General features: G+C 38.3%; 1 protein-coding gene across 1 annotated transcript in view; it reads right to left on the bottom strand.

The window, feature by feature from the left end:
• LOC122917954 (complement factor H-like) overlaps window positions 1-27,494 on the bottom strand; it is a 170,314-nt gene that overhangs the window by 66,071 nt on the left and 76,749 nt on the right. The gene's annotated exons all lie outside the window — the stretch shown is intronic.

Raw genomic sequence — 27,494 nt, 5'->3', positions numbered from 1 at the left:
AGAACACCAGTCACTGATTATGGACCCTAGTCTTGTATTGAAAGACCCCCTTCCTCCTTGGTAAGGTTTGTTTTAGCAACCTATTGTCCCCATAGCCTGATGGCAACACATTGTCTGTGGTCACCCGGTCTGACAAAGGAGAGACAAATGAGAAATGAAATGTACCGGGACTTTCCAGAGTGCTGTCCCAAGGAACCACCAGAACACTCTGACCCCAACACCCAATCATGCCTGAATCAAATTGACTAATTAGACTCCTGTAACCATGCATATCTGCTTCTGTAGGATCGCTTCCTGCCACCGCTTCCCGCCAGAACAAACCGTTACAGTGCCTAACAATGCTTGATTTAGGTTAACCAATCAGATTCCTGTAACCAAGCATCTGCTTCTGTAAACTCGCTTCCCGCCACCCCAACCTTGCCCTATATAATCTGCTCCCCAACTTAGCCCGGCACACTCAGCCCACAAAGGCTGATGCGTCTGCAGGCGCCTGTGTAACCAATAAACCTCTTGCAATTTGCATCCAGTGGAGGCGTGCTGTTTGATTCTTGGGTGCGACTCCAGGATCTTTCAGTATGACCTAATCTTACCTTGATTATATCTGCAAAAGATTATATGTCCAAATAAAGTCACATTCAAAGTTACGGGAGGTAGGACTCGAACATACTATTTTGGGGGACAAAATTCAACCAACAATACTCAATCTTATATAAAATTCCCCATAACCTCTTTGATGTTTTTGTCATTATTGATTTTTTCCTTTGAAACTTCCTCTTCTTGTCTTTCATGATACTGAATTATTCTTGTTCTTAAATTTCTCTAGCTTTGTTCAGTTATGGCTTCTTGTTTCATTTTCTGGTTGTTTTTTTCATATGGGATTCCTATATGATTGTCTCTAGGTCTTTCTTTTCCATAGTCTCAATCTCCATGTATTAATAAGGACATACTGGTGACCACATGTACTTATGTTAGCTGGACGATGACCACGAACAGAAAAATAATTATAGCTCCTACTTGGGAACTTATGGTGAAACAGAGGAACACAGGTAAACACACCAATAAGTGTAACACCAATAAGTGTAACACCAAGTAGAAAAGGAACATAAATCATGTAATAGGGAAACCTTCAAAATAGAGAAGATACTCTAGCTGAATTTTGAAAAAATGAGTAAGGGTTACACAGGCCAAGTTTCATGAATTTCTATTCCACTTTCTTTTCTTGGTGGAAAGGTTTTAATTATGAAGTACCTTTTTTTAAAAAAATAGACATAAGAATATCCATATTGCCATTTCTCCTAGTGCTAAAACTTAATAGATTCTCTTTAGAATAATTTCCAACTTAAAGAAATGTTGCGAATATAGTGCATAGAATCCCTGTTTCTATTCAGTTTCCCCGTGGTTAATATTTTACATTACTATGGCACATTTGTCATGACTAATGAAACAAGAATGATACACTGTAATTAACTAAAGCTCCATGTTTTACTCAAAGTTCCTTTGTTTTTATCTAACATCCCTTTTCTTTACAAAATCCCATCCAGAGTATCACATCCCATTATATTTAGTCATTATGTCTTCTTTGTTTCCTTGACAATTTGTTCAGCAACTTTAAAGGGTCCCTCAGTTGCAGTTTGTCTGAAGTTTTTTTCTTCATTTTATTGAGGTTATGTGTTTTTGGAGGAGGATCACAGAAAGGAAGTGTCAATCTCATTACATCATATCAAAGTTACATATTATCAACATGACATCATTGATGATGTTAACTTGAATTACCTAGATGAAGTGGTGTTTGTTGGGAATTCAGAATTAAGCTCCATCACCTTATGGGGAGTATTTACATAAATCACTTAGAATTCTTCAGTATGGAAATTCATTTCTTTACTTCCCATTTATTTACTCAGTCATTTATGAGCATCTGTATGGATTGCTAGATGTTTGGTTTATACTTCAAGTGATAAACTTATATGCCAACCTGAACACTAGAAAGCAGTTCAAGAAGCAAAGTTTTTACCTGGGACCAAAGAATTGCAATTTGGGTTACATCGATTTAGGTAGAAACTCAAACAGTGTACTGATTACAGAAGGTGGACTTAGGAATTTTATGGGAAAAAAGGAAGATTAGGTAAGTTGTTTTTGAAAAGAGTTCATTGGTGCTGAGAAATAGGGCTATATTTGTACTTCCTTGATTGGTCAGGCAAAGTGATCACTAGACAAAAGTTCAATTTTATCAATCTTCTCAAACAGGGTATTTGCTTTCCTGCTGACTTTCTGGAATGCTGGTGTTTTAGTCCAATTCAAAGGTTCAGAAAATTGGACATGTAAGGCATTTCCTCTGAAATGGCTTCTCTGGCTGCATTTCAAAATGGCTCTACTTATGTCTTATATTCATGAATGCTACATTATTTATTTTGTTCTCAAATCCACCCTGTGAGCCATTTTGAGCTCTTTCAGGTGACTTCTGTGTAGATTTGGCACGTCCCTATAATTTTGATTTTGTTTAGCACTTCCTTATTTTCTAACCCTACAAAATGGACTCAGGATCATCTTGTACATTTCTTTCCCCAGACTTAGAAACAGCCATTTCTCTGGGAGTCCTGGGTTCTTTTATTGAGGACAATGTTAGAAACCAAGATCCAGAAGCTGACATGCTTGTTGTTACTGGAGTTCTTGCTTGTGGGCTCTCTCAGGCAGCAGAGCCAAGAAATATATGAATAAACACTAATCTGTGTATATACACATATTTCCAAAGCTCTCTGCATCTATATGTTCAGACTACTGGCTCTGACTCTAACCCAATACTCGATATTTCATTCTAGTCTTCCTCCTTACTTATCTTGTAAGCTCCCTTTCTAACAGTAAGAAGTTTGGCTCCTACCATTTCACACTTATTTCCTTTTGTTTAATTCTAGTATACATATATAGTATTTGCATATTTATTGATCAACACCCACATGATAAATAATTTCACCAACTATAGTACTCCTTATGTTCAGTTCCTTTGTCTTTAGTCTTACAGTCCCATAAATTTCTAGTTATTTAGGTCAGTACCCTCTTTCCTTCCGTCTTCACTGACATTATATCATGCATTTATAATACCATTTATTTGTTTTGTTACATTTTGCATTCCATCCTGAGATCCTTCAACCTCATAATTGATTTTTTAAAACTTTGAATATATGAATTCTTACTTTTTGTGCTGTAAACTTTTATGAGTTTTGACAAATGTGTAATGTCATGTATCCACCACTCTAGTACCATACAAAAGTTGTACTGACCCAAAAAAACTCTCCTGTACTTCACGTAATCAAATTGTGAATTAATTAATTTTTAATTAATTTTTATTACCTGTCTCCCTTATTCCCCTGTAAATTTCTTACTGTTTTGGCTAATGCCCTGAATTACCACTCTTCTGGACTGTTATGATGGAGGCTGGAAGAAGAAGGGAATATAACAGGGAAAAATTCACTTTGTTAAGGAGTCTTACTCTGCAAAATTACTTTTCTTCAAGTTCTATTTCTTAATGCCCCAATGGGCTTTTTCAATGAAACAAATCTGTCTAGGTCTTAACACATGTATAATAAGCTTGCTACTATATCTGCATTTTATATACTTTTATGTATCTTAAATAATTTTGTTTGTCACAACATTAATATAATTGTGGCTGAAGTGTTATAACTTGACATCACAAAAATTCTTTCAATGTTTCCTCATTAAAGAGCAGATTTTCATCTATTCTTATTTAATTCAGCTTCCTAAATAAGAGAAATGACTGCAAATTTTGCCAAATTTCTTTTTATGATATATGGCAATATCTGGAGAACTTGTTGTTTTGGTTTATTACCTTACTTATGTGAAGACACTCCCCAAACTGAGGCATCAGTAACTGGTTAACACTAACAGGCATTTAGAACCTAACATACATAAAACAAAATTCATAACTCATCACTCCATCCACCAAAAAAACCTACTTTAGCCTTAGTCTTCTCATCTCAATGAATGTAAATCAGTTGTTGAAGGCCCAAATCAAGGGGCCATCTTCAGTTTCTCATTTTCTTTTTTATACCACAGCTGATGCATTATAAGACATGTCTATCCTATCCCCAAAATATATTCCTAACCCAGCCCCTTTCACTTATTCCCGTATGCTGCTTCATTTTCCTCCATAGTGCATATATATTTACATACATAAATCTCCACTACATTTATTGGTATATTCATTGGTCTGTTTGGGTGCTTTTCTCTGTAATGCCTACTAATTAGTTTGCCCAATTAAAAAAAAATAAGTTGTATGTCTCTTCTATTATTGATTTGTAGGAACTCTTTTTTTTTAAGATTTTATTTATTTATTTGACAGAGAGAGAAATCACAAGCAGGCAGAGAGGCAGGCAGAGAGAGGGGGAAGCAGATTCCCTGCTGAGCAGAGAGCCCGATGCAGGACTCGATCCCAGGACTCTGGGATCATGACCTGAGCCAAAGGCAGTGGCTTAACCCACTGAGCCACCCAGGCGCCCTTGTAGGAACTCTTTATAAGATGATAACATGTTACTAATTGCTTTTACCTCTGTGATTTTTAATATTTCATGTTTTTGGAGTCCTTTTCTCAATAGAAATTTTAATTTTTTTTAAATATAATCAATATTTATTAAATACAATCTACATTTGTAGGTGATTTTGACCTACAAATATAGATTAGGACTTTTTGTTTGTACATGAAGTAATTCCTTACACTGAAAGTTCAGTGATTCTTATAAAAGTTTCAAAATATTCATTTCATGTTTATGTCTACCTAGAACTATGTAGCTATAGATAGTGTGAAATCAAATACAATGCGATTTTTTCCAATATAGATAACCAATTTTCCTAACATCATGGACAAGATATTCCTTTTCACATTGATTGCCAATGTCACTTTCATTATGTTATATTTGCATGCATAAATGGTCATATGCAGGACACTGAATTTTATAGTCCAGTGAGTAGTTTTTGTTTTCCCACTGGCAATACCCTACATATTTAGTTATCAGAACTTTCTGAAAATCTTGATATTAGGTAAAAGAATTCCTCCACTTTATCCTAGAGTATTCTAGAATCTTTGCTCCTTCAATAATTTGAATCTGCTTGAGTCAATTAGGACATTTAGTGAAACTACACTTAACGTGTATGTCAAATTACATTCTTTTTCATTTCCACAAATATGGTATAATCCCTTTCAGATTTCCTTAAATTCTTACAGTAAAATTTAATTATTCTATTTACACAGGTTTTCAGCCATTTTTCTTATATTTATGCATTTCTAATTTATGTAATTTTAAAATTACATTTTCTAAAGCTCTCTGCTATATTGGCACAGGTTTTAAAAATTATTTACTTTTAATTCAATTAATTAACATAAAATGTATTATTTGTTTCAGGGTTACAGGTCTGGTGATTTATCAGTCTTGTATAATACAGAAAGCTCATTACTACACATACCTTCCCAATGTCCATCACCCAGTTACTGTATCACTCCACACCATCCCCACCAGCAACTCTCAATTTGTTTCATATGATTAAGAGTCTCTTAGGTTTGTCTCCCTCTCTGGTTTCATCTTGTTTTATTTTTTCCTCTCTTTCCCTATGATCCTCTGCTTTGTTTCATAAATTCCACATAGCAGCAAGGTCCTGTGATAAATCTTTCTCTGATTGACTTATTTCACTTAGAATAAATCATGTCACTGGTAATTGCACGATTTAATTTTTGATGGGGGTATAATATTCCATTGTCTATATACCACTTCTTCTTTAACCATTCATCTGTTGATGGGCATCTAAGGTCTTTACATAGTTTGGCTATTGTGGACATTGGTGCTATAAACATTGGGGTGCATATGCCCCTTCTCAAATATTAATTTTATTGCTGTCCTTATAGGTTTCTTTTTACCTAAATTTTCCTATAAATAAAATTATAACATATATAGTCATTTGTTTCAAGTTTTTTTTTCATTTAGAAAAGTGATTTTGTGATTCATCCGTGGTATTGAAACATGCCCTACAGGGTTAAGGTGGTTAAAACTAGCAGAACGTTTAAAGCTTTTTTTTCAGAAAACTGTTTTCTCCTAATCTGCTATTGTGTTTTTTCAGGCCCCACTAACACATCCACTGGCTATTTCTGCAGAAGCCTGGATTCAGGGTCAGCTGGTATGATTCCAGCCTATAAACAAGAAGGTCTTGCATTCCTTATCCAAAAAATGAGCCCAAGACTCCAACCAGTTTATACCTGCTCTCAGAACAGGCCTATAAAAACTTCTCTTTGTCCTATGTTAACCTTCCAGTGTCAGGGGCCAAATTTTGCCTCCTTCGGGAGTTAAGTCTCCATCTGAAAATGAACATGAGATGTAGGTTACATCTATGTTTGCTCAGTGCGTATGCTCTATCTTCCCTCATGATTACTCCTAAATTTCCCCTGCCCCCTTTCATCAATGTTTGTAATCTCCCACCCTGAATTTCCCCTGTTAAAATGCTGCTCCTTAACCTAGAACTCCAGAGGTGATCCTTGGACATCCTTCAGCTGTTTCCAAGGTTGCTGGCCTCCTGAGTAAAGCAACCTTTCCTTTCCAACCAACATGTGTCTCTTAAGTATTGACTTTATAGAGATGACCAACAGAGCTCGAGTTTTAGTAACAATGTTGCACAGACCAGTGGTCCATTTGTTTTTATTGCTGAGTAGCATTCAGGTGAATAGATATATCACAGTGTGTTTTTCACTTACCAGTTGGCAAGCATTTAGGTTATTTCCTATTTCTGGAGATTACTAATAAACCTCTTACAATCATTTGTATACAGGTCTTTGTATGGATATAAATAATCTCTTTTTCTTGGGTAAATACCTAGGGGTGGAATTTGTGGTCCCTACATTAAGTGTTTGCTTAAGCTTATAAGAATTTTCTAAATTGTTTTCCAAAATGGCTGTACAGCTATCAGTTTTTTATATTATCAGTCAAGTATAAGTTCAAGTTTTAAACAGGTTTGTCAATTTGAATTAAGACTTACTGAAAATATAACATTTGAGCAAGACTTGAAAGAAGGAGAAAAATTCATGCATATGTCTGTGCAAAAATACCCAGAATGTACCCTGAAGCAGGAATGTGAGGGAAGACAGTAGTGAGACATACATTCAGAGAGGAAACAATATCCTCTGGGGCCTTAAAGACCTTAATAATAACATTGACTTTTACTCTGAGTTAAGTGGTATTTATTATAGAATCTTAAGCAATGGAAAAGAATGGCATTATCTTACTTATATTTTTAAGGATTTCTCTGGCTGTTGGGTTGAGAACAGGCTATGGCAGGTCAAGGAAAGAAATAGAGGAAACATTAAACTGAGTGCTAATGGTAGATCAGACCAGAATGCTAGCGCTAGATGGCATGAGAGGTGGTATGATTCTTTTCTTTTCCTTTTTTAGATTATGTATTTATTTATTTTTGTGAGAAAGGGAAAGAGAAAGAGAGAGAGAGTGCATGAGGTGGGGGAGGTGCAGAGGGAGAAGCAGACTCCCTGCTGAGTAGGGAGCCTTATGGGGGACTCAAACCCAGGACTCTAGCTCATGACCTGAGCCCAAGGCAGATGCTTAACCAATTGATCCACCCAGGCAGTTGAGATATGGTAGGATTCTTGATACAATTTTAAGGTAAACATAACTCAAATTCCTAGTCAAAGAGATATAGTGAGTAATTGGAAAATAGGTGTAAAAAATGCTCTATAGTTTTTTGGCCCAACCAACTGAAAAGTTAGATTTATCCTTAAAAAAAAATTGGATTTAGCAACATTAGAACCATTGATCACCTTGACCAAAACAATTTTTGCTGGATATAGAATTCTAGGTCAGTAGAATGTCCTTTTAGAACTTTATCTCATTCCATTCTTCTCTTGCTTTTGTAGTTTCTGATGAAAAGTTGGCCATAATTCTTATGGTGATTGTGACCCATTATTTTTATAGGAATGACATTAGGGAAACATTACAATTCTAGTCATTTCTCATAAGAATTTTAAAAACAAAATTTAAAAAAATACTCAATCATATTTTAATTTTTTTTTAAATTATGAAAGCATTATATTGAGTTGTGGTAGGCATAATGTATGGAAACATGAAATGGTACAGAAAAGGCTATGAGAATCAGAAAGTGTATGAAGAAAGTTTATGTGAGGATCAATTGAGAATATTAGGACAGTTTGCAGATAAAAAATTATATATAGATTACAGATTATGGACAGAGTGATTTCAGGTCTCTTAAAATCCTAATCATTGAGGTATGTTCTTTAAGTTGTATGGGGTCTAGATAGACAAAAATTATATTTATGTACATAATCACATATATAACTAATTTTAAAAAATGGAGTGAAGATTTATGTCATAGGAATGACATTTACTTTTCATAAAATTTATCTTGTGACAGTGCTTTATCATGGCTGGAGAATCCCCTTTAGTCTGATTGATATATAATGATACATTTCTACATAAGAATGAATAAATTAATGTAGAGATTCATCTAGAGGATCATTTTTTTTTCAAGATTGCGTCTTCAATAGTTCATGGGTCACAGATGGACTAAGGAACCTGCTGAAAGGCAGGGTTTCCTAAGAAGCTTAGTTGCTTTTTAAACCACTTCAAATAGCAGTAAGAAAAACAACTTGCCCAAGTAATTTCTACTGTTCTTCATGAATCAGTTAGTCATTTTTACATTTCAAGCATCTAGCATGCAAAATAAGTTATTTGTGACTTTACTAAAAGGATAATTGTTAGGAATACATATGAAAAATCTGGTGATTAGTCATTTATTGGATTAGGGTATGGGTAATTTTATTTTTAATTACAATTAGAGCTAAGTTAAAGGCTTGTGCACTTGTCAGTAGATCAGCTAGTACCAAGATGATATCTGTGTCATTCTTTTTATACAAAGTGAGAATCATGCAACTATTATATTTGCTAGTCATAAGGGCAGGAAACTAACATGCACTCGAGAGGTTTCAGTGAACAAGCTTGTTCTGACCTCTTTCTGGTACCTAAAATAGAAACATTTAGATGGGTGGAGGGGCTGAAATCTCACTGGAAGCACTGTCTGTCTCACATCCTTGTTCAGACTCGGCAATCTATACAACCTCAGCTGTCTTTGCTGGATTTTTGAACAAGATAGCTGATGCTACCTGAGTAAGTGGCAGGATTCAGGATGTTTCACTTTCAAAGAATAATAAGATTTTTGCCAAGGATGATGGTTTGATGACATTTTCTAAAATCAGAGGACTAAACTCGATTTTCTAAACCGAAATTTATCGAAACCGAACACTTTACTGAAGTTTTGTGATCAATGCATAGGTTAATTATACATAGTCTAGTGTTGAGAGTGTAACTTGCTTCTATAAAACGTGACATTTTTTAGAAATGAAAGAATTGGTCAATTTGGCTAATTCAGGGTTACAAATAGAATGATTGCTAAATATTTGATTTTATTCTGTTCTTATGATGAAAGTGGGAAGTCTGATCTAACTGCATTTATTTTTTTTCCCAATTTATTTATTTTCAGAAAAACAGTATTCATTATTTTTTCACCACACCCAGTGCTCCATGCAAGCTGTGCCCTCTATAATACCCACCACCTGTACCCCAACCTCCCACACCCCCGCCAATTCAAACACCTCAGACTGTTTTTCAGAGTCCATAGTCTCTCATGGTTCACCTCCCCTTCCAATTTACCCAAATTCCCTACTACTCTCTAACGCCCCTTGTCCTCCATGCTATTGGTTATGCTCCACAAATGAGTGAAACCATATGATAATTGACTCTCTCTGCTTGACTTATTTCACTCAGCATAATCTCTTCCAGTCCCGTCCATGTTGCTACAAAAGTTGGATATTCGTCATTTCTGATGGAGGCATAATACTCCATAGTGTATATGGACCACATCTTCCTTATCCATTCATCCGTTGAAGGGCATCTTGGTTCTTTCCATAGTTTGGCGACTGTGGCCATTGCTGCTATAAACATTGGGGTACAGATGGCCCTTCTTTTCACGACATCTGTATCTTTGGGGTAAATACCCAGGAGAGCAATTGCAGGGTCGTAGGGAAGCTCTATTTTTAATTTCTTGAGGAATCTCCACACTGTTCTCCAAAGAGGCTGCACCAACTTGCATTCCCACCAACAGTGTAAGAGGGTTCCCCTTTCTCCACATCCTCTCCAACACATGTTGTTTCCTGTTTTGTTAATTTTGGCCATTCTAACTGGTGTAAGGTGATATCTCAATGTGGTTTTAATTTGAATCTCCCTGAGGGCTAATGATGATGAGCATTTTTTCATGTGTCTGATAGCCAATTGTATGTCTTGATTGGAGAAGTGTCTGTTCATATCTTCTGCCCATTTTTTTATGTGTTTGTCTGTTTCGTGTGGGTTGAGTTTGAGGAGTTCATTATAGATCCTGGATATCAACCTTTTGTCTATACTGTCATTTGCAAATATCTTCTCCCCTTCCTTGTGTTGCCTCTTTGTTTTTTTGACTGTTTCCTTTGCTGTGCAGAAGCTTTTGATTTTGATGAAGTGCCAGAAGTTTATTTTCGCTTTTGTTTCCTTTGCCTTTGGAGACGTATCTTGAAAGAAGTTGCTGTGGCTGATATCGAAGAGATTACTGCCTATGTTCCCTTCTAAGATTCTGATAGATTCCTGTCTCACGTTGAGGTCTTTTATCCATTTTGAGTTGATCTTTGTGTACGGTGTAAGAGAATGGTCGAGTTTCATTCTTCTACATATAGCTGTCCAGTTTTACCAGCACCATTTATTGAAGAGACTTTTTTTTTCCACTGTGTATTTTTTCCTGTTTTGTCGAAGATTAATTGACCATAGAGTTGAGGGTCCATATCAGGGCTCTCTACTCTGTTCCACTGGTCTATGTGTCTGTTTTTATGCCAATACAATGCTGTCTTGGTGATCACAGCTTTGTAATAAAGCTTGAAATCAGGTAAGGTGATGCCGCCAGCTTTATTTTTGTTTTTCAACATTTCCTTAGCGATTCGGGGTCTCTTCTGATTCCATACAAATTTTAGGATTATTTGCTCCAGCTCTTTGAAGAATGCCGGTGGAATTTTGATCGGAATGGCATTAAAAGTATAGATTGCTCTAGGCAGTATAGACATTTTAACAATGTTTATTCTTCCGATCCAAGAGCATGGAATGGTTTTCCATCTTTTTGTGTCTTCTTCAATTTCTTTCATGAGTGTTCCTTAGTTCCTCAAGTATAAATCCTTTACCTCTTTAGTTAGGTTTATTCCCAGGTATCTTATGGTTCTTGGTGCTATAGTAAATGGAATCGATTCTCTAATTTCCCTTTCTGTATTTTCATTGTTAGTGTATAATAAAGCCACTGATTTCTGCACATTGACTTTGTATCCTGCCACGCTGCTGAATTGCTGTATGAGTTCTAGTAGTTTGGGGATGGAGTCTTTGGGTTTTCCATATAAAGAATCATGTGATCTACGAAGAGAGAGAGTTTGACTTCTTCATTACCAATTTGGATACCTTTTATTTCTCTCTGTTGTCTGATTACTATTGCTAGGACTTCTAATACTATGTTAAACAAGAGGGGTGAAAGTGGGCATCCTTGTCTTGTTCCTGATCTCAACGGGAAGGCTGCAAGCTTTTTCCCATTGAGGATGATATTTGCTGTGGGTGTTTCATAGATAGATTTGATGAGGTTCAGGAATGTTCCCTCTATCCCTATACTTTGAAGCGTTTTAATCAGGAACGGATGTTGGATTTTGTCAAATGCTTTTTCTGCATCAATTGAGAGGACCATGTGGTTCTTCTCTCTTCTCATATTAATTTGTTGTATCCCATTGATTGATTTACGAATGTTGAACCATCCTTGTAGCCCAGGGATGAATCCCACCTGATCATGGTGGATAATCTTTTTAATGTGCTGGTGGATCCTGTTGGCTAGGATCTTGTTGAGAATCTTAGCATCCATATTCATCAGTGATATTGGTCTGAAATTCTCCTTTTTGGTATGGTCCTTGCCTGGTTTGGGGATCAGGGTAATGCTGGCTTCATAGAAAGAGTCTGGAAGTTTTCCTTCTGCTTCAATTTTTTGAAACAGCTTCAGGAGAATAGGTGTTATTTCTTCTTGGAAGGTTTGGTAGAATTCCCCAGGGAATCCGTCAGGTCCTGGGCTCTTGTTTTTTGGGAGGTTTTTGATCACTGCTTCAATCTCGTTATTAGATATCGGTCTATTCAGGTTGTCGATTTCCTCCTGGTTCAATGTTGGTAGTTTATATTTTTCCAGGAATGCATCCATTTCATCTAGGTTGCTAAGCTTATTGGCATATAACTGTTCGTAATAACTTCTGATGATTGTTTCTACTTCCTTGGTGTTAGTTGTGATCTCTCCCTTTTCATTCATAATTTTATGAATTTGGGATTTCTCTCTTTTCTTTTGGATTAGTGTAGCCAGTGGCTTATCGATCTTATTGATCCTTTCAAAAAACCAGCTTCTAGTTTCATTGATACGTTCTACTTTATCTCTGGTTTCTCCCTCATTGATCTCAGCTCTAATCTTGATGATTTCCCTTCTTATGTGTGGAGTTGGTTTGATTTGTTGTTGATCCTCCAGTTCTTTAAGATGTAGAGACAGCTGGTGTGTTCTGGATTTTTCAATTTTTTTGAGCAAGGCTTGGATGGCTATATATTTTCCCCTTAGGACCGCCTTTGCTGTATCCCATAGGTTTTGGATCGAAGTGTCTTCATTCTCATTGGTTTCCATGAATTGTTTCAGTTCTTCTTTGATCTCCTGGTTGATCCAAGCATTCTTAAGCAAGGTGGTCTTTAGCTTCCAGGTGTTTGAGTTCCTTCGGAACTTTTCCTTGTGATTGAGCTCCAGTTTCAAAGCATTGTGATCTGAGAATATGCAGGGAATCATCTCAGTCTTTTGGTATCGGCTGAGTCCTGATTTGTGACCCAGTATGTGATCTATTCTGGAGAAGGTTCCGTGTGCACTTGAGAAGAATGAGTATTCTGCTGTTTTAGGGTGGAATGTTCTGTATATATCTATGAGGTCCATCTGGTCCAATGTGTCATTCAATGCTCTTGTTTCTTTATTGATTTTCTGCTTCGATGATCTGTCTAATTCTGAAAGAGGCGTGTTAAGATCACCTACGATTAGTGTATTCATATCAATATGACTCTTTATCTTGATTAACAGTTTTCTTAAGTAATTGGCTGCTCCCATATTGGGAGCATAGATATTTACAATTGTTAGATCATCTTGGTGGATAGTCCCTTTAAGGATTATGTAGTGTCCTTCTGTATCTCTGACTACAGTCTTTAGTTTGAATTCTAATTTATCTGATATGAGAATCGCTACCCCAGCCTTCTTTTGAGTCCCATTGGCATGAAAGATGCTTCTCCACCCCTTCACTTTCAGTCTGCGTGTATCTTTAGGTTCAAAATGGGTCTCTTGTAGACAGCATATGGATGGATCCTGTCGTTTTATCCAATCTGCAACCCTGTGCCATTTTATGGGTGCATTTAGGCCATTCACATTGAGAGTGATTATTGATAGATACGTTTTTATTGACATCGAGTTACCTTTGAAGTCTTTCTTTCTGTAGACTGTCTCTATATTTCTGTTCAATGCTATTCTTGGGATTTTTCCTCTTTTATAGAACCCCCCTTAATATTTCCTGCAGTATCGGCTTGGTGGTCGCATAGTCTTTTAAGTCTTGCCGGTCTTGGAAACTCTTTATCTCTCCATCCATTTTGAATGTCAGTCTTGCTGGATAAAGTATTCTTGGCTGCATGTTCTTCTCATTTAGTGCCCTGAATATATCTTGCCAGCCTCTTCTGGCTTGCCAGGTCTCTGTGGACAGGTCTGACGTTATTCTGATGGGCTTCCCTCTGTAAGTAAGGAGCCTCTTTGCCCTGGCGGCTTTCAAGAGATTATACCTACAATTATAATTTCTCAATTTGACTATCAGGTGTCGTGATGTTTTTTTGAAGTGTATAATCTTGGGTGGAGACCGTTCAGCCTCTAGTACATGAACGCTGGTTTCATTCGCGAGATTCGGAAAGTTTTCATGAAGGACTTGTTCCACGACATCTTCTAGACTTCTTTCTTTCTCCTCCCCTTCAGGAATTCCAATAATTCTGACGTTGGAACACTTCATGGCATCACTTATTTCCCTAATTCTGCTTTCGTGGGATCTAAGCTGTTTGTTCCAGGCTTCCTCCTGATCCTTTCTCTCTATCTGTTTGTCTTCCAGATCACTAATTCTATCTTCTGTCTCAGTTACCCTAGCTTTGAGAGAGTTTAGATTGGATTGGAACTCATTGAGAGCATTGTGGACCTCCTCCCTGGTAGCTTTAAGCTCCGCCCTAACATTGTGAACATCCTGTCTGGTCGCTTTCAGTTCGGCTCTAATCAATTCTGTTTGGTCATCCATGGCTTTCTCCAACCTAGCTATTGCCTGGATAATTGTTAGCCTGAATTCTCTTTCCAACATATTGTCTATGTTGATAGCCGTTAGCTCTGTTGCAGAAGGTCCATCCTCTGTATTTTTCTTCTGTTGGGCATTCCTCCTCCTAGTCATTTTGGTGGGAGAAGACTGAACAGATGTAGCTGGATGTATCAACTCTGGTGCAGTCAAGGTGCACCCTGGAATACTTCCTGATCTCCGTCTCAGAGAGAAGCCTCAGTCTGGGTGCAGAAGCTGAATAAATTCCCCCTTGGACGCTGGCAGAGCAGGTTCCAAGTTTCAGACCCTGGGGGCTCAGGATCTTTTGCTCGTCCCCAAAGCCAATGTACTGGCGGCTGTCTGGGAGCTCCTGACCGCCAGAGAGGTTCCAAGCAGCGAATGCACACTGAGATTTTGCCGCCGGCCCGGGCTGGGAGTGCCCGGCTTGCGCGCACCTCTTTTCAGAGGCGGCTGTGTGTCGGGCGCGTGTCTGGGGCACTGAGAACGGGGCGCTGGTCCATAAGCCGCAGGCTGGGCTTTTGCGCGCCTCTGTCCGGGGAAGAGTTTCGCGCGCGCGCGCGCGACTTAGACTTTGAAACAATGGCCCGGGTCAAGAAGCGCCCCCGGGCCTTAGAAACCCAGGAGAGCTGGAGGGACATGCGCGCACATCTCAAGCTTTGTGGTAGGGCTAGCGCGCGTTCTGCAGACCTGTGCAGCTCCCATCCCCTCACAGGAGCCGGAACCCACGCGCTCTGGGGCACGCTGGCGGCTTAGGGACCAGGAGCCGGTTTCTCCGCCGCACTCTCTCTGCCTCCGCGCCGGGTAGGCCGTCTGGGACCGGGGACTTAAGCCCCTGTCCCTAGCCGCCCCAATTCCCACAATTTGCCCCCGCGATCCTTTGCTCTTTTGGAGTGCTTTCAACCAGTCTCCGAGTTAATGCTGGTCCCCAGACGCAGGGCACTCTCGCTCGTATCGGGGTATTACTTTCGCACCGGTCGCCTCTGGTGGCTCCCTCCCCCTTTTGTTTATCTTCCGATATCAGTCCGCCGTTCTCATTCCGCTTTACCTGCTCACTGGCGTCTTCTGCCCCTGTAGAGATCCAGACGTGTATAATTCTGATCTCAGGCTGATTTCATGGGTGATCAGAGTTCTTTGGTAGGTAATCAGCTCACTTTGGGGTACCAGCTGAAAAGATGCCTCTTCCTAGTACCCCGCCATCTTGTCCCCCTCTAACTGCATTTATTAATAGAGTTTTCTTTTCTGTTTTTGGATCCTTTCTAGGTCCAACAATATCCAGCCTTTTTCACACATGTCATATACACCTGCTGAGGATGTACATTCAGGGATGGTAACATGAGGACTGTTGAGAGACTGTGACATGTTGAGACAACTGGAGACATAGTGGTGACCAAGTGATTGGCATAAGATGTCAGCTCGATGGACTGGAGAATTAGAGCAGTTGTGTGTGTCCATTGTTACTTCAAGACGCTAACACATGCTCCTTCTCGAAGAGCTTCTGTTGCTGAGACATCACTGCCTGCAGAACCATCTGTGTGCTTATCAAATCTTATTTAAGATTCATATGGCCCATAAATTTGGTTTGCTTGTAAACATATTATACCAACACAACTGATATTTGTAAAACCACTCAGGAGAAACAATTTATTTTAAAAAAGAGAATTCTTTCAAATGACATTTGCATATTGACCTGGAAATACATTTTTTTTCTAAATAGGGAAAATTTTATTCTTAGAGTTGGTAAAGGCCTATATGCCAGTAACTGATATTAACTTTCTATTTCTTATAATCACTGTTCTCTTTACATTTTCTTAGGAACTTAAAATATGTGGGCATGCACACGTGTGTGTGTGTGTGAATGTACATACACACATAATCTTTAAAACCAGGAACCATACAAAGAAAACATATAAAAACACTAGGCGAGCGAGTCGGGTTTGCCATCTTCGTTCACTTTGCATCAGATACCAAAACTTGACAAAAACTATTCTATATATAGTTTTAAGTATACAGTTATTACAATAAAATATTTTTAGAACTAAGTTTAGATAGAATGTTAATGGGATAAATACCCGTTATTTGTCTTTAAACTCAATTATAAATATTACTGAAAAGATCTTTTTATAAGAATGATCAATGATTTACACTTAAAATTCATATAGAATTTTACATTTTGGACTTGTGGAACAAAGATAATGAAAAGAAATATATCAGATTTAGTTTTCTATACTCTATTACTTTAATTAAAAAATGGTGAGCTTGCAACAACTTAATTTTTATTCTTAAAAATGGATTTAAAATAATTGACTCTCTGTGCTTGACTTATTTCACTCAGCATAATCTCTTCCAGTCCCGTCCACGTTGCTACAAAAGTTGGGTATTCGTCCTTTCTGATGGAGGCATAATACTCCATAGTGTATATGGACCACATCTTCCTTATCCATTCATCCGTTGAAGGGCATCTTGGTTCTTTCCACAGTTTGGCGACCGTGGCCATTGCTGCTATAAACATTGGGGTACAGATGGCCCTTCTTTTCACTACATCTGTATCTTTGGGGTAAATACCCAGTAGTGCAATGGCAGGGTCATAGGGAAGCTCTATTTTTAATTTCTTGAGGAATCTCCACACTGTTCTCCAAAGAGGCTGCACCAACTTGCATTCCCACCAACAGTGTAAGAGGGTTCCCCTTTCTCCACATCCTCTCTAACACAAATTGGAAGGGGAGGTGAACCATGGGAGACCATGGACTCTAAAAACAATCTGAGGGTTTTGAAGGGGCAGGGGCTGGGAGGTTGGGGGAACCAGGTGGTGGGTATTGGAGAGGGCACGGATTGCATGGAGCACTGGGTGTGTTGCAAAAACAATGAATACTGTTATGCTGAAAATAAATAAAAAATTTTAAATAAAAAAATGGATTTAAGAATTCTGAGTTTACTTTGAAATTTTCTATATGTAATGATGTTAAAACACTCAGTTTTTCATTTTCCCTTCTGATTACAGAGAAACCCATGTAATTAGAGTTTTCTAATATTTGAAGTTTAACTAAGGAATATTGATTTTAAGATTTGCTTTCTCTTTTAGACAAGATAAACAGTCTCTAGCTTGCAAGTGGCTACTCACATGGAAAATACAGAATTATTATAATTGTCCAAGAAAGTTCTTTAATATCAGGGGCACAACTACTTTTGAAAGGATGATTTATATGACAAAAAAATGTATTATTTAATTTTTCTAGAAGTTTTGATTTATTTGAAAAAGAGTGTGAGTTAGCTGGTAGGGCTGGGTTGGGGAGAGGGGCAGAGGAGGATGGAGAGGAGGAAGGAGAGAGAACATGAATAGACTTCATGCAAGTGTGGAGCCATCAGGCTCATGACTCAGATCTCACGACTCAGATCACAACCTGAGCCAAAACCAAGAGTTCCATGATTAACCCACTGAGCCACCCAGGTGCCCCAAAGATTTTACGTGAAAAAGAGAGAGAAAGAGAAAGAGGGAGGGAAGTGGGGGAAGGGGTCATAAGGTTTAATTTTTTTTTAGAAAATGTTAACTCATAGAGGCACAGTAGGGATTTTCAGTAGGGATCCATCATGCATTGCTTTGGGTTTGACAGCAATATAATGAGTATGTTGAGGGCACCATTTGTTTTTTAATCATAACAAGTTTTATTTACATATATATGCTTTTTAATCATAACCAGTTATATATATATATATGTATATAAAATTTATTTATTTTTAGATAGAACTGGTGCGGGTGTGAGGGGAGAGCCTGAGGGCAAGAGAGAATCCCAAGCAGGCTCCATGCCCATCTCAGAGCCCCATGAGGGGCTTAATCTCAGGACCCTGAGATCACGATCTGAGGTGAAATCGAGATTCTGATGCTTGGGGTGCCTGGGTGGCTCAGTCGTTAAGCATTTGTCTTTAGCTCAGGTCATGATCCCAGGGATGGAGCCCCGCATCAGGCTCCCTGCATCTCCCTCTCCCACTCCTCCTGCTTCTGTTCCCTCCCTTGCTGTATCTCTCTCTGTCAAAATAAATAAATAAATAAATAAAATCTTAAAAAAAAAAAAAAAGAGTCTGATGCTTAACCAACTGAGCCACTCAGGTGCTCCAATCATAGGCAGGCTTTGAAACCATAGCATATGGAGGGTTACAATGAGGCTGAATCCTGCAAGGTGAACAAGCAAAAGATGAGGCAGGCAGGTGGAAGGCAGTTGAGAGCCTTATAGGGCTTTCTTGACTATTCTTTTTTATTTTAAGACTTTTATTTATTTGACACACACAGAAAGAGCACAAGTAGGGAGAGCAGCAGAAGGAGAAACAGGCTCTCTGGCTAGCAAGGATTCCAATGTGGGGCTCGATCCCAGGACCCTGGACCCATGACCTGAACAGAAAGTAAAAGTTAACTAACAAGCATGCCTTATTTTTATTTTAATATGAGAACAAGAAATTTAGGTTCTCCTGAATCTAAGGCCCACTAAACATGATAAAAACAAAACAAAACAAAAACAAAGAATATCTTTGTGAATGACCTCATACAAAACACCCAGTTGGATATTTTCCTGAGGTTAATAGACAGGAAAAAAACACATCCAGGAATGGAAGAGCGCCAATATACTAATTTCAAGGGCCTCCTTTCATAGCCCTGTTCCACCCACACCACTGAGAAGACACAGTTCAATACTGTATCTACTCTGAGTTGTCAATTTGCCAAATCCATGTGATGAATGCAGTTGAGGAAACTTAGAACGAGGCTGGGTCTACATGACGGCAGTGATTGAAATGACTGCAGCGTCTGCTCTTCCCAGATTGGATCAGGAAACTCACTCACATGGCTGGAACCTCAAGGTCCATAACCAGAGCACTTTTATTTGGATCTCACACTGTAAACAGACCTATTAGAACTGTGCTTTGGCCAATTCAGTGGCTGGTAAGTTCATGAAAGAAAATTTATCATAAAAGGGAATTTTTAGTATTTGAGAGCAGGTGAAATTCATTAGAAGGACATTTGAATTGTCAGACAAAGGTCAACTTTGAATGGCGTGATCTGAAGGGACAAAAAGTTCAATAAAATAGAAGTTTAATAAATGTGTACTTTTCTTCAGTATTTGCTAAAAGTAAATTGACCTTTTCTTAGGAAGATTAAGCAATTAGTGCCCCATTCCCCTCTTCTCTAAATAAATTCATTCTTGGCTCAGTGTGATCTTTTGTAGAACTTTGTAGTTTGGGAATTTTTTCAATTTGTTACACTACTAAGCTGAAGTCTGAGTGTGTTAGTAAATGAGCACACATTTCTAATTTTCTCAAAAGCTGTTGAATATGCATTTGGAACCAAAAACAATGTTTTCATTTGTGATGGTGTATTAGGAGGGAGAATGTAAATTCCAGGTGTGAAGAGAAGGAAAGCTGTGACAGGCTTTCTAAGTAGGAATAATTAGGAAAAGTTGAGAAGATTTTGAAAAATAACAAAAAACCTCAATTCTTTAGAGGTATGCACATGCATCCTGGGATATTTTTTGTTGTTGTTGTTTTTCAATTTTATATTTCATGTCAGTAAAAAGGTGAAATGGAACTTAAAGAGTCATGGTAATGAAGATTTTTAGATTTCTTGAAGTAGACAAAAATATTACATTTTAAAACAAAAGAGTTAATATTAAAAAAAGAATTATCACGTGTTCTCTGCAAGGTATGATTGGTTTTATGCAATATGTGTATCTGTTTTGGATGTGCACATACAATTTTCTGCCACCACTTTGGTGCCACCAAAAAGCACCATTATTTGTGCTTTTTACTTTCAAATTTTCCCATCATAAGCTTTATCCAGAGGAATTAAACTTAATATAAAACTTTGTAACAAGGAAATTACTATATGTAATCTGAAGAGTTTAATTTCACAAATTATCTTTATGAAAAGGGAAAGAATATTGAAACAATCCTGGAAATAAGTACTGATCCATATGCCGAAGGCCAACAAGATATCAGTATGCGGTGAATGAAATTGGGTTGGAAGATGAATAAGAATTAGCTGATAGGTTTAATGAAAAAGGTACTATTCATTACCATTCATTTACATTATTATTTAATAATTAATGAATTTTTTATATGACAGGCTAGATTCAAGTCATTGGTATGTATATGTTACCAATTAAAATTTTAAAGATTCTGTAATGTTAGAGATAGCAAAGTCTAAGGATAGAGATAAGAAATACAAATGCATGGTTGTACTTCCTTCAACTTTATTTACCTTTAAAAAAGTAGTCATATCTCATAATAAAAATAGTATGAGTATTATACCTGAAAATCAAGCCTGGCTCAGCACATAATGGTAAGTAGCCATGCCAGTGGCTCCCTGAAATCCTGTGCTGCCACAGATAACTGAAAATTTTATCCATATCGCCAATGCCTTTTTGGTGGAGGAAAATGTCAAGGAAGCAAAGGACAGCCAAAATGAGGACTTGAACTAATATACCCAGGAGTTTTTAAAATAAATGTAGGGAGACCTGGGTGGCTCAGTTGGTTAAGTGTCTGACTCCTGATTTCAACACAGGACATGCTCTCAGGATCATGAGGTCAAGTCCCATGTAGGGCTCTGTGCTCAGTTTGAAGTCGGCTTGGGATTTCTCCCTCTCTCTCTCTGCCCCTCACCTCCACCCATGCTCACTCTCTCTCTCTCTCTCAAATAAATGAATGAATAAATAAATAAATAAATATTTAAGGAAAAAAACCCAGTAAATGAAGAAACTAAAAGTTGTTTTATAATGGGACCAAGACTAGATAGGAAACATGACCTCATGGGCTCTGGGGAAGACAGTATTTGTGGAAGAGTTGAGACCTGAATGCTAGCCATGACTCTACTAATCATCAGTGTGAGCATGAACAAATTGTCAAATATTTTTGAGGCTCCTATTTTTCATTGATAAGAAAACAGGGACAACGGGACTCATCAACCTAAATTCATTGGTTTATAGTATCATACTGGGAAAGATTAAATACACTTTTTTGTGAGAGTGATGTGACAGAAATGAGCTTAGACTCTAACGCCTGGCATCTCTCTTTTATTAATTATACAACTATGCACAAGTTGTTTTTTTCTCTATGTGATCAATTTTGCTATCTGTAAAGTAGGTGAACTATAACAACTATCCTTAAGGATTGTCCGCATCTTGGAAGCAGTGAATCCACAACCTCAGACGTACACCTTACGTCTAGTTTTAAGTGTATGTTACTTGATAAGATTCCTTATTTTTTGAATTAGAAATGTCTTAATTGATCATAAATGATTGAATACTCCTCATTTAATTTTTTCCTTGCCTCAAATTGCTGTCCTGGTACATCTTTCCCTCTTAAATGGAAATATCTTCCTGAGGAATCCATTTCAGTCTCACCCATAATATTAAATACAATTTTTGCTGATATAGATATATTACATTTGTTTCTTCAGTCCAGATTTCTCTTCAGAAATCCATCCTGATTCTAATATCCATCTACTTTTTGGACATCTTATTTTGGATATTAAATGGCTATCTCAAAATCAGTATGTGAGAAATGGGCTCTTGATATTCCTCCAAAAATTCAGCCTTCTCCCATTTCCTCACCATCACCTAGCTACTTGTCCCAGTTTAAAATCTATGGATTATTTCCAATACCCCCTTTTCCCTCATTAACCACACTCGGTCCATGAGCACTTCTGATTTCTGGTCCATCCACTCGCCTGCATGCCATACTTCAGCCTTAGCCAAAGATACTGTATAATATTTGATCTGAACCATTGTTCCAAGCATCTGGCAGGGCTCAGACAATTTGCTCACAGTAGCCAGCCAGATTTCTCAGCAATGTAAATTAGATTACATCCATCCTTTGAATAGAAACATTCAGTGATTTTTTTTCCCATTGTTTTCAGAACAAATTCTAAAACCCTTCCCATGACTCGTGCACCTCCTCTCTCCATTTCTCTGATATTTCTTATAGAATTCTTCACCTTCTCACTACCATCTAGACACCTTGTCCCCAAGCACCCTTCCCAAGCCTTTCCACTGTTTATCTGCTTTGGAGTGTGTTTCTTGGCCTTTCTCACGACCCCCTCATTCTCACCGTACAAGTCAGAACTGCAATGCCACTTTCTCAGAAAAGCATTTCTTGGCTGCTCTAACCAAATTGGATTTTCTTATTACTTTTTATTTCAAAATTATTTTGCATTTTTTCTTCTTAGCCCTAATCTCAAACTACTGGTTTTACTATTGTATTTCTCCACTGATTTATTATTTTTAATCTGCTTCTCTCACTAAAAGGTAATTTGTCTTTTTACTTTCAAATTTGCACATCATAATCTTTACCTAAAGAAGTTAAGCTTGATATAAAACTTCACAATACAATAAAGGCAGAGGCTTAATCCACTGAGCCACACAGGCACCCGGGAATTGTATTCTTAATATTATTTTTGGGTTCTTCATTGTCAGTGTACAGAAATACAACTGATTTTTATGTATTGATTTTGAGTCTTGCACTTTGCTGAATTTCTTTATTAGTTTTAACAGTTTGTGTCTGTGTATTCATCAGGCTTTTTTTCTACATAAGATCATTTCACAGTTTGGCACCAAACTGTGGAAGGATCCAAGAAGCCCTTCAACGGACGAATGGATAAGGAAGATGTGTTCCATATACACTATGGAGTATTATGCCTCCATCAGAAAGGATGAATACCCAACTTTTGTAGCAACATGGAAGGGACTGGAGATTATGCTTAGTGAAATAAATCAAGCAGAGAGAGTCAATTATCATATGGTTTCACTTATTTGTGGAGCATAACAAATAGCATGGAGGACAAGGGGAGTTAGAGAGGAGAAGGGAGTTGCGGGAAATTGGAAGGGGAGGTGAACCATGAGAGACTATGGACTCTGAAAAACAATCTGAAGGGTTTGAAGTGGCCGAGGCAGGGGTGGGAGGTTGGGGTACCAGGTGGTGGGTATTATAGAGGGCACGGATTGCATGGAGCACTGGGTGTGCTAAAGAATGAATACTGTTATGTTGAAAATAAATAAATTTTAAAAAATAAATAGCATCTTTTCTGTGGGGAGAGAGCCCACAGTCATTATTTTGAAAGATTTTTAAAAAATCATTTCTACAAATAGAGATAGTTTTACTTCTTCCTTTCCAGTTTGAAAGCCACTTTCAAAAAATTTAAGCAGAAGGAAAACTTCCAGACTCTTTCTATGAAGCCAGCATTACCCTGATCCCCAAACCAGGCAAGGACCATACCAAAAAGGAGAATTTCAGACCAATATCACTGAAGAATATGGATGCTGATTCTCAACAAGATCCTAGCCAACAGGATCCAACAGCACATTAAAAAGATTATCCACCATGATCAGGTGGGATTCATCCCTGGGCTACAAGGATGGTTCAACATTCGCAAATCAATCAATGTGATACAACAAATTAATATGAGAAGAGAGAAGAACCACATGGTCCTCTCAATTGATGCAGAAAAAGCATTTGACAAAATCCAACATCCGTTCCTGATTAAAACGCTTCAAAGTATAGGGATAGAGGGAACATTCCTGAACCTCATCAAATCTATCTATGAAACACCCACAGCAAATATCATCCTCAATGGGAAAAAGCTTGCAGCCTTCCCGTTGAGATCAGGAACAAGACAAGGATGCCCACTTTCACCCCTCTTGTTTAACATAGTATTAGAAGTCCTAGCAACAGCAATCAGACAACAGAGAGAAATAAAAGGTATCCAAATTGGTAATGAAGAAGTCAAACTCTCTCTCTTCGCAGATGACATGATTCTTTATATGGAAAACCCAAAAGACTCCACCCCCAAACTACTAGAACTCATAGAGCAATTCAGCAGCGTGGCAGGATACAAAGTCAATGTGCAGAAATCAGTGGCTTTATTATACACTAACAATGAAAATACAGAAAGGGAAATTAGAGAATCGATTCCATTTACTATAGCACCAAGAACCATAAGATACCTGGGAATAAACCTAACTAAAGAGGTAAAGGATCTGTACTTGAGGAACTATAGAACACTCATGAAAGAAATTGAAGAAGACACAACAAGATGGAAGACCATTCCATGCTCTTGGATCGGAAGAATAAACATTGTTAAAATGTCTATACTGCCTAGAGCAATCTATACTTTTAATGCCATTCCGATCAAAATTCCACCGGCATTCTTCAAAGAGCTGGAGCAAATAATCCTAAAATTTGTATGGAATCAGAAGAGACCCCGAATCGCTAAGGAAATGTTGAAAAACAAAAATAAAGCTGGCGGCATCACCTTACCTGATTTCAAGCTTTATTACAAAGCTGTGATCACCAAGACAGCATGGTACTGGCATAAAAACAGACACATAGACCAGTGGAACAGAGTAGAGAGCCCTGATATGGACCCTCAACTCTATGGTCAATTAATCTTTGACAAAACAGGAAAAAATATACAGTGGAAAAAAGTCTCTTCAATAAATGGTGCTGGTAAAACTGGACAGCTATATGTAGAAGAATGAAACTCGACCATTCTCTTACACCGTACACAAAGATCAACTCAAAATGGATAAAAGACCTCAACGTGAGAAAGGAATCTATCAGAATCTTAGAGGAGAACATAGGCAGTAATCTCTTTGATATCAGCCACATCAACTTCTTTCAAGATACGTCTCCAAAGGGAAAGGAAACAAAAGCACCGCACTGGGTGTGGTGAAAAAATAATTAATACTGTTTTTCTGAAAATAAATAAATTGGGAAAAAAAAAAGACATACAAATGGCTATCAGACATATGAAAAAATGCTCATCATCATTAGCCCTCAGGGAGATTCAAATTAAAACCACATTGAGATATCACCTTACACATAGTTAGAATGGCCAAAATAAACAAAACAGGAAACAACATGTGTTGGAGAGGATGTGGAGAAAGGGGAACCCTCTTACACTGTTGGTGGGAATGCAAGTTGGTGCAGCCTCTTTGGAGAACAGTGTGGAGATTCCTCAAGAAACTAAAAATAGAGCTTCCCTATGACCCTGCAATTGCACTCCTGGGTATTTATCCCAAAGATACAGATGTCGTGAAAAGAAGGGCCATCTGTACCCCAATGTTTATAGCAGCAATGGCCACAGTCGCCAAACTATGGAAAGAACCAAGATGCCCTTCAACGGATGAATGGATAAGGAAGATGTGGTCCATATACACTATGGAGTATTATGCCTCCATCAGAAAGGACGAATATCCAACTTTTGTAGCAACATGGACGGGACTGGAAGAGATTATGCTGAGTGAAATCAGTCAAGCAGAGAGAGTCAATTATCATATGGTTTCATTTATTTGTGGAGCATAACAAATAGCATGGAGGACAAGGGGCGTTAGAGAGGAGTAGGGAATTTGGGTAAATTGGAAGGGGAGGTGAACCATGAGAGACTATGGACTCTGAAAAACAGTCTGAGGGGTTTGAAGTGGCGGGGGGGTGGGAGGTTGGGGTACCAGGTGGTGGGTATTATAGAGGGCACGGCTTGCATGGCCCACTGGGTTTGGTGAAAAAATAATGAATACTGTTTTTCTGAAAATAAATAAATTGAAAAAAAAAAGAAATTGAATAAAGAAAAGTATAAAAAAGAAAAAATATATATATATATTAAACTAGTTAAAAAATGTTAAAAAAGAAAAGGGTAAAAGTTAAAAAAATTAGCAGAAGAAGCGAAAAAAAATGAAAAAGAAAAATATTAAATTAACTGCAAGACTAAAAAAATCACAGGGAGAAAGCCATGAGTTCCATGGTTTGTTTTCTCCTCCTCTGGAATTCTGCTGCTCTCCTTGGTATTGAAACTTTTAATCCTTGGTAGGTGAACTTGGTCTTGCCTGGATTTCTTGTTGATCTTCTTGGGGAGGGGCCTGTTGTAGTGATTCTCAAGTGTCTTTGCCCCAGGCGTAATGGCACCGCCCTTACCAGGGGTTTGCCTGAGTGATCTGCTCGGCTTTGCTTTCAGGAGCTTTTGTTCCCTGAGTGCTTTCCGTAGAGTTCCGGAGGACGGGAATACAAATGGCGGCCTCCTGGTCTCCCGCCCAGAGGAGCTGAGAGCCCGGGGCCCCGCTCCCCAGTGCGCCCTCAGCGAACAGCTCCTAGTAACTCCCGTCTGCCTAACCTCCGGCCGCGCTCCGAGCTCACCGAGCCTGCGACAGGTTCAAGGCAACACCGAGCTGCGAGCTTACTGTCGGCTCTGTCTCTGTAGCCGGCTTTCCCGTTCCAATATCCGCAAGCTCTGCAACACTCAGACACCCCCGATCCTTCTTTGACCCTGCGAGACCTGAGGCCACGCCGACCCTGCATGGGCTTCGCCCGGGTTTAGCCTCTGGAGCGATGTCCCTCAGCGGAACAGACTTTTAAAAGTCCTGATTTTGTGCTCCATTGCTCCGCCGCTTGCCGGGAGCCGGCCCCTCCCTGCAGGGTCTATCTTCCCGTTGCTTTGGATTCACTTCTCCGCCAGTCCTACCTTTCAGAAAGTGGTTGTTTTTCTGTTTCTAGAATTGCTGTTCTTCTTCTCTTTGATCTGCCGATGGATTTGCAGGTGTTTGCAATCTTTAGATAAGCTCTCTAGCTGATCTCCTGCTAGCTGAAGTAGTCTCAGCCTGCTCCTTCTCCGCCATCTTGACTCCTCCCTAGAAAATTATTTTTTATGCCAAAAGATAGTTGTTTAAGGAAATCCAGGGTGTCCACAGCAATAAAATAACTAACCTCTTTACATAGGAAAAGGAAGAACATACAGGCAATATAATCCATAACTAAATGATTGCCCAATTTCAGGACTGGAATTGGTTCATTCTGACTAACTGAACTGTTTCTCTAGCTACTTTGGACCATTAGAGCTGCAGGCTTTAAAGAACTGTTCACCTGCAGATGCTCATAGAGGTCTATCAGAATGCGTTTGGGTTCAATATAAACTATATAGAGTAAGGAAAACAGTCAAAGAATTTTGAAAAGCAATACATTTAGCCCATTTAAT

The sequence above is a fragment of the Neovison vison genome, chromosome 10, assembly GCF_020171115.1.
Source record: "Neovison vison isolate M4711 chromosome 10, ASM_NN_V1, whole genome shotgun sequence".
Classification (NCBI taxonomy): Eukaryota; Metazoa; Chordata; class Mammalia; order Carnivora; family Mustelidae; genus Neogale; species Neogale vison.
This window is presented reverse-complemented; position numbering and strand designations above follow the sequence as displayed.